The sequence below is a fragment of the Pyxicephalus adspersus genome, chromosome 2 (genome assembly GCF_032062135.1).
Source record: "Pyxicephalus adspersus chromosome 2, UCB_Pads_2.0, whole genome shotgun sequence".
Taxonomy (NCBI): domain Eukaryota; kingdom Metazoa; phylum Chordata; class Amphibia; order Anura; family Pyxicephalidae; genus Pyxicephalus; species Pyxicephalus adspersus.
Window position 1 is genome coordinate 83,016,253 of NC_092859.1, and position 8,000 is coordinate 83,024,252.

General features: G+C 36.8%; 1 long non-coding RNA gene across 1 annotated transcript in view; it reads left to right on the plus strand.

Annotated features, from left to right (window-relative positions):
• The first annotated feature begins 1,824 nt into the window (after nucleotides 1-1,824).
• Nucleotides 1,825-8,000, plus strand: part of LOC140322086 (uncharacterized) — a 13,833-nt gene continuing 7,657 nt past the window's right edge. Inside the window, exon 1 of the long non-coding RNA XR_011919127.1 lies at nucleotides 1,825-1,899. This is a non-coding gene — a long non-coding RNA (uncharacterized lncRNA). The remainder of the gene's footprint in view (nucleotides 1,900-8,000) is intronic.

Here is an 8,000-nt window from a genome sequence, read left to right on the forward strand (position 1 = left end):
AGTGTTAAAGTCACATGAAATAAATTAACATATCAGCTAACTCAGGTGCTACATTAACGTAGGTAGTAAAAGCCAGAGAAAATGTCACAGATTATTATCAGCAACATGCTGATGAGGAGAGGATAATGTAAAGTAAGTATAAAGGCATGTGGTACATGTAATTTATGTAAATATTCACAATGGCCATTTCACCAAATGAAAATTCACCTTATGTAAGCTCATTTAGACTTTTGAACACTGCTACATTGAAATGACTTTGAACCATAGTTTCATAAAATCCATAATATTATATTAACAATATAAAATACATAATGTATTCAGGAGGACATTGGGACTGATTTATAAAAGTTCTCCAAGACTGGAGAGGATACACCTTCATCAGTGAAGCTGGGTGATCCAGCAAACCTGGAATAGATCTGGTTCAGGATTCAAAACATTTGCTAGCAAATCACTTTGAATAAATTTTTTTCCAGGTTTGCTAGATCACCCAGCTTCACTGATGAAAGTGTATCCTCTCCAACATTTGAGAGCTTTCATAAATCAGGTCCATTGCCTTTTCCTATTCTTTCTTATGGATCAATTGAGATCTATGGGAGATCATTCCCATCAGGTCTTAAGTTGAAAGCAAGGTTGTAATATCACAACATAGAATTGTTATTATGGACATAGAAAATTTTAAACACAGTTCTCAGCAGCATATGTCTCTCCCAATTTATTTAAAAAAAAATAGCACATATCACATTCTGTAAGCAAGAGGAAAGATCTTTGATCTTTTGTTTTTTTTTAATGCTGATCATTTCATTTAAGCCTAGGGAGTACAGAATATTTATAACAGTACCAGAGGGTTAACACAGTACAGCTCATCAAAACAGGTCATCATCAAACCCATAGTAGCACAAGGTCACAGTCAGGGCTCAGAAATTAAAAGGTGTGCAGAAATTAAATGAGGTCAGGAAGGCAAAGTTTTCAACAAGGAAACACTGTAAAGGATTACAAACACCGGGCTAATAAATGCTATAATTTGTAACCAAGCTGTAGGGTGCATTGTACACCTGATTGCATGAATGATGAATGGTTGCACAAATGTCAAACACAGAGCATTGAAGAGTAATCTGCTAACCCACTGAGATCCTGTCCACATCACACCTGACATGTCACCAATTTCACCGGCTTGCCAAGTGTTCTGATGAAATTATTTACCCTGTTGAGGTGTCCTACCTCCAATGAAAAATCTCCCTTCCTGCCTGGTGCCTACTCTCTGCCTAGTGGCTAAAGCTTAACCCTTTTCACCTGTCTAGTGCTGAACTTTAACCCTTCTTTGTTTATAACCCTAATGCCTTTCTACCTGGTGGCTAACCTTTACCATCCTCTTCAGTGCTTAACTTTAATCCCCCCTAGTGCCTAACCTTAAGCAGGTGGAAACCTACCTCAAATAAAACTGGGAACATTTACCCCCCCTCCCCCGAGATAACTGCCTAAACATGATCTGGGTACAATATTTTGATAGAATATCAGCAAATGCCAAATGCTCAGAAAAGTCAACACATCACTTACAGAGACAGGTAGGATTGCAAATGATAATGCACTTTGTCATGAAAAAAAAACTCTTGGTGTGCTATGTGGTTTAATTTTTGCTGAGCACTGGAGGGATCCGAAGGGGCCACAGAAACTGCAGTTAGGTGTAAGAGCATTGGAAGGAAACCTAGTGCTGACTGCATGTTTACTGAAACTAAAAGACAAGCAATGCGTGAGTGATGATTAATACCTACTTCCTTTTTTGTAAACCCAACCATATTCTCAGCTGTAGTCTTAATAAATCTGAACAAAAGGAAGAGAAAAGATGTTTCCTCAGCTACTGTGTAAGTCAAAAAGTTTTAAGGTGGCCACCCCTAATATATGGTAGGTATAGAGAAAAAATGAAAAGAAAAGACGGGGCTTTTGGCCTTGGTTTCAAACAAGGAATTATGTATTTGTAAAAATATACCTACATAGTTAATAAAAGCAATAAAGTTTACCCTGCCTATTAAACATCATGGGCAAGGGTTACCCGTACTATACATAGATGTGCTAGCGTAATTAATCAGACTCAAAGGTTTTACATTGAACGCTAGCACATCAATGTATAGTACGGGTAACCCTTGCCCACAATGTTTAATGGGCAGAGTAAATTACTTTTTTGCTGTTATTAACTATATATGAATATTAATACAAATACATAATTCCTTGTTTGAAACCAAGGCCAAAAGCCCTGTCTTTTCTTTCTGTTTTTTCTCTATGTCTAAATAAATTTATTCAAATGAGAATTAGAAACTTGGGAGGCTATTTATCCTGAGGTAGAATAGATGTGTACTAGCAAATGTTTGTTTAATTACATATTTGGATTTAGAAAACCTGTTCAAAACTTATGTTCCCAGGGTAACTTGTTATCCACTTTTTCAGATGCCATTTGTCAATTCATATGGAATATATATAACATTTTGGATGCCTAATTTTACATTGCATTGTACGTCATTCCAAACTTTTGATCAAAAATAGTTTGCTTTTCTAAGAAACTTTTAAAAGACCAGTTTCCCATGTTTTCCAGTATTACAGCTATCTCTGTTATTATTTCTTTGTATGTCAGGTGATTTTTGGTGTTTCTGCAACTAAAAGTAATGTACATATTTCAGTCTAAATTAATTTTAAATAGACCTTTTAGAAATAACTGTTATTCAATGCAAGGCAGAAAAACTAGTCTGAGTAAACATGTCCTAGTGTTTTTACCTTCAGTTTGTCTTCAAAAGATTAGATAAACTAGTTTACATTCTATAAATGTTTTTTTTTTCATTAAGTTCCCTCTTTTCTTTCTTAAATTGTTCTTTTAAATGTAAAAGTCACAGTGAAAATCTTCAGTCGTCCATGATTTTTATAGTACATTCATTCCAGATATTATCAGCAGCATAAATGTTACATTCAATGCATCTTTTATTTCTCTAGTTTATGGTAGTTGAATAGTTTACTCTGTTTTACAGGTATTTTCTTCAGAGTTTAGTTAATGTCTTGGCCTTGGCAGAACAGCATCACCCTGTGGATCTATCTTATAATACATCCTTTCATAGCATAGCAGCATGTATGATATTCTTGAAAAGAAACGAATTTGCCCGATGACCTGACTTTACATTAAACACTTAAACTAAGATTACACATACAAATGTAATAACCATATCAAATAGGTCTAGATAAATATTGCCAATATTGTACATAGCTATGTATACCTAGCAACAATTGTAAAATTATATACAGATTTGAATAGCTAATGTGCATGGGTCAAATTTAGAAACAGTTTACTTCTATTTATATGCGACAATGCAAATTTGAGTAAAATGTTTTCTAAGAAAGAGTTGGATGGCCATGGACATGGGAGCAGGAGCACGTGTTCCATCTAAGCTCCCATTGCTTCCATTGGGAAATCTTGCCTTTAGGCTACCAAACACATGTACGTATGTTGTGCCTAGACCATAAAGTAAAGCTTATCTCAGGCAGTAAATAAGGTGCGGGAAATTTGTCAGTATATTTGCCCTATAGAACCATCAGCACTAGACACAGGCCAAGACAACATGCAATGGTAAGACAAAGTTATCACTTTTCTTATCCTCATCAGGACGGGCCTTGCAGGACATTGTGCAGCAGCCACCTTCTGTAAAAGTACTCTTCCAGGAAAAAGTTTTTTGGATTATGTTGTCACAGATCTATTGAGACCCAAGACCTACGTGACCAATCTAAAACCACAGGCTGCATGCGACCACATGGTGTGTGCATAAGTTGAGCTATTGTCCCTTGCTGATTTGGAAACTGTTCATCAGGCAGCCATGCATTAGGTGGAACAGGCCATAGCTAATGTTACAGGGAAAACAGAGAGGTTGGATGTGGCTACATCAGATTTGGTACACAGGATGTCTCAATTGGGGACAAATATAGATTCTTATTCCTAATAGTTAGTCCATTTTTCTGTAGATGATGAACGACCAATCAGAAATTGACTCATTTCTATGGAGGAGCGGGCAGCAGGGTGCCACCTGTTTACCCCCCCCCCCTTAATAGAACAGAACTGCTCTATGTGTACAGCTCCCATTATTTAATTTGTCATTAGAAACAATCACAAATGATCATTACCAGCAACAATTATCAGACATCTGTCTGTCAGCTGTATGGTGTTTAGGGGGCTCTTTTTTGGGACTGACTTGATAAGCATATTTATTTACAAGTCCTTGCATGTTCTCCTGCATTTATAAGCCCTTAATGTGTCTCTATGATACCTCCTAGCTAACAATATCTCTGGTTGTATGTAGAGCAGTATGTAAGACATTGCACTCTGATACTGGGTGGCCTGGGATATTTCTTGGTTTATTGGTTATTGTGTTTATATATGGTTTCCAAAGGAGGCGGTAGGTGGGCTTTGTTCACATGGTGTCCATTTGCTTCCTCAACATTCATGGTTTACCCATGCTTCATCCAGGTACATAAGAATGTTGTATGCGATCTACCTTTCTATTAATCTTTCTCCCCTTTTTTCTCAGATTTCTTGTCTCTATTCTGTCACCCTTTTTTTCTTCTTCTTTCCTTTCCCCTATTTTCTGTTTCTTACCTTTTTTACTTTTACATGCTTTTCCTAACTGTCCCTTATTCCTATATTCTCTTACCTTCTTGCATTTTTCTTCCCTTATTTTTTTCCTGTTGCCTACCCTTTCCACCCCCTTCCCGCACAACATAGTAAAAGAGTATTTAGAAGGGAAGGGTACACCATTTCAAGTGTTATTTGAGCAAAGGAGCTGCAGTTTTTGAAATTTTTGTACTTTGTGAAAGACAATTATCCCTAATGTATGTGTGTATAGGTAATAAGGAGGGAGGCCTCCTACCCTCCACCCTTGGGGTGTTGCTGAATCTCCCAATCTCCAAACTCTAAATATATAGCTTGATGTATGGTAAACATATTTTCCAATTTAATGCAGATCTAAAATAACATATTGAATCTGGGGACACCTATGTTTTTGTTAAAATAGTCTTCTATATGCTAGTTTCCTCTGAACATCAATGGCCTCTGGTCCATGACATTTCCTCTTCTTTACTGTGACCAAGAGCTGAGATTCTAGGGATTACCTTAGCTTATGTGTTTTTATTATTTTCAGGACCAGTCGTTTCCAACATTGAACAAATAGCCATAGGCTAAAATAGATTCAGTCACTGTTTTCCCAGCTATTGAGGTTACAGTAGTGGATGTTTCCATTGGATATACGTAATCACTGTAATAGTAGGTGTTGAATCCTCAATCATTCTGCAAAATGATTGTGTGATGGTTACATCTTCTGACAGATGTTACATGTCTAGAGATTCTATTACATAGAATTGTTAGTATAAACCACTACAGTATATTACATAATCAGTCTCCAAATGGACAATATTATGAACATTTTCTTGAGAACCCTGAAAATAGTGCATTTAAATATGATCTTTGACATCCTTCATGCTCTCATGTTTTCTGATATGACATTCATATATGCACATTAAGAATGTCATTCTCTTTTGCAAAAACATATTTAATGTACAGCGCTGCGTAATATGTTGGCGCTATATAAATCCTGTTTATTAATAATAATAATAATAATAATAATAATTTTTACTTATGCTATATAAATCAGAGACCAATTTATAGCAAATATTGTTATCCAATCTCTACTATAACTTATAGAAATACTCTGGTCTACATTTTATAGTGCATTCATAAAGGAGAGGCTTGCTGTATGTTGTTATCTGATTAATGCAGCAGAGAGAACTCTGTGACTGGAGGAAAGGCCGGTCACATAACTTTTATTTTAGAAATCCATGGGCTAGGTAAGGTCTTACATATTAACAATAAAGGGCCTTATTTATTAAAGCTGTCCAAGGCTGGGGAGGATACACTTTCCACAGTAAAACTAGGTGATCCAGTAAGCCTGGAATGAACTTCTTAAAGGTCAACTGCTATTTGTTAGCAAATGACCAGATTCATTCCAGGTTTGCTGGATCATCCAGCTTCACTGATAAAAGTGTATCCTCTCCAGCCATTGAAAGTTTTTATAAATTAGGCCCAATGTGTGTAACTGTTTGTGTGTCTATATATGTATAGATGCATAACTTTTTAAAAGGAAGTATGCAATTTGAAATGTACTTGGCTTAAAGGTTAATGCAAAAACTAAGTACATGAAAGTGATGTAGTCGTAAACTACACACTAAATGACTCAGTGTTAAGTCAAGTCAATGTATATGTTTACCTATACTTATTGAAAAAAATGTTTAAGCCATATCCCAACCCCAGGAAGGTTTACCAAAGGGAGACACCTGAAACTTCAATATCATGGCTTTTAAAAAAAAAAAACAAATGCATAGTTTTTAAGTATCTTGGAAATATATTGGTAATGTTTTAATATTTACTACCCGAAAGATGTATCTGAAGTACTAAAGGCAGGGTATCATATTGTACGATAAAAGTCTCTGCAGTAGAGGAACTATTCTAAAATACAGATTAAATTGCAGAATCCTAACACTGCTGATAAAGAAAGACCACGGGGCCTATTTGCTAAAGTAGTTTAGGTTGTTCAACTCACTGGATGTGGTAAAGTTTTGCTGACTTCAGCTGTTTTATTTTTACATGTACTTGCACACGATTGGGTATTCCTTGCAAAGTGAATTTTCCCACATTCACTAGGTGAATCGCTTACAGTCTTTTAGTGTATCATCTTTATTGAGTTTTTTTACAAGATTGTGTGTGTTCGCAGTAAGGGCTGAAAAATGGAGTGGTCTTTAACAATACCTCTAGGATATAACATCTCCTTGTTAGGCCTGTCAGCTGTTTTTTTGCACACATATGACAGATACATTTTGTAATGTGATACGGTTCAGCTACAATGTCCTGCTTCTATCAAGGACAAAAATAAGGGCTCATTGGATGTATATTCCTAAATAACATTGTTTTCAACCAAATATTCCTAAAAATGGTTTCTACTTTGCTTTTCAGATTATAAGCTGACAAAGCTTTCTAGTGTAGAAGTAACACTTGAGATCTGTGGCAGCTGATAATTACTATCCTTTGTCAAATGCTCTATATATTACCCAAGCATTGTGAAGACTGAGCATGATTACAGTACTCACATACTAGTTCAGTGTGAGCATTTCACTTTGTTAGGTAAATACGCCTCATTTTCTATGTTTTACTATAAGCAGAAGTGAGGCAATCATCTGAAATTTATTTTACCAGCCATGAAATTTTTAAAATCTGCTTCCATTATTCCCTTTTCTGGGTTGTATTATGTTATTATGACATTTATTTTAAACCTCTCCTTAAAGATTTTTTTGTTCTTTTTTTAAAGATTTGTTTTTAACAGCCTGAAACACAAAGCACATAGACTGATATTGTAAAAGGACCATGAATGTGGAGCCTGCCACTAAACTGACATAACGTACTGAATACAGGGTTGGGAGCTCTATGTTCAAATTGCCTTACCCTTACGGTAAACTTCTATTGGTAAAATAGATTAAGGTAAGCTAGCCATAATTACATTTTGATAGGTTCTCCTTTAACCTCCCGACCGTTAAGCCCGACCTTGGTACGGGCTAAAAAATTTTGCTATAATGGTTAACCCCAAGATTTTCCCTACAATAAAATCCCCACTTACCTGTGCTCATCCAACGTTGTGTTCGTGTTCCAGCGTCGTCCTCCGTCGATCGTCGTCCGTCGTCCGTCGATATCCCTCTCCAGCGTCGGGTGCCTTCTCCTATACCAGCGGAACCGGTAAGAAGCCGGACGGCATCTTGTGTTCCGCCGGCCGGCATCTTGTGTTCCGCTGGCCCGCTGATCGTCCCGCGTCGTTCTCCTTCCAGCGCCGGGTGCTCTCTGAAACAAGAAGCCAGCTGGCGGAGGAAAAAAAAAGCCGGCCGGCTTCTTGTGCGTGCGTGCGCGATGACGTCGGCGCGTGTGCGGGAAATTC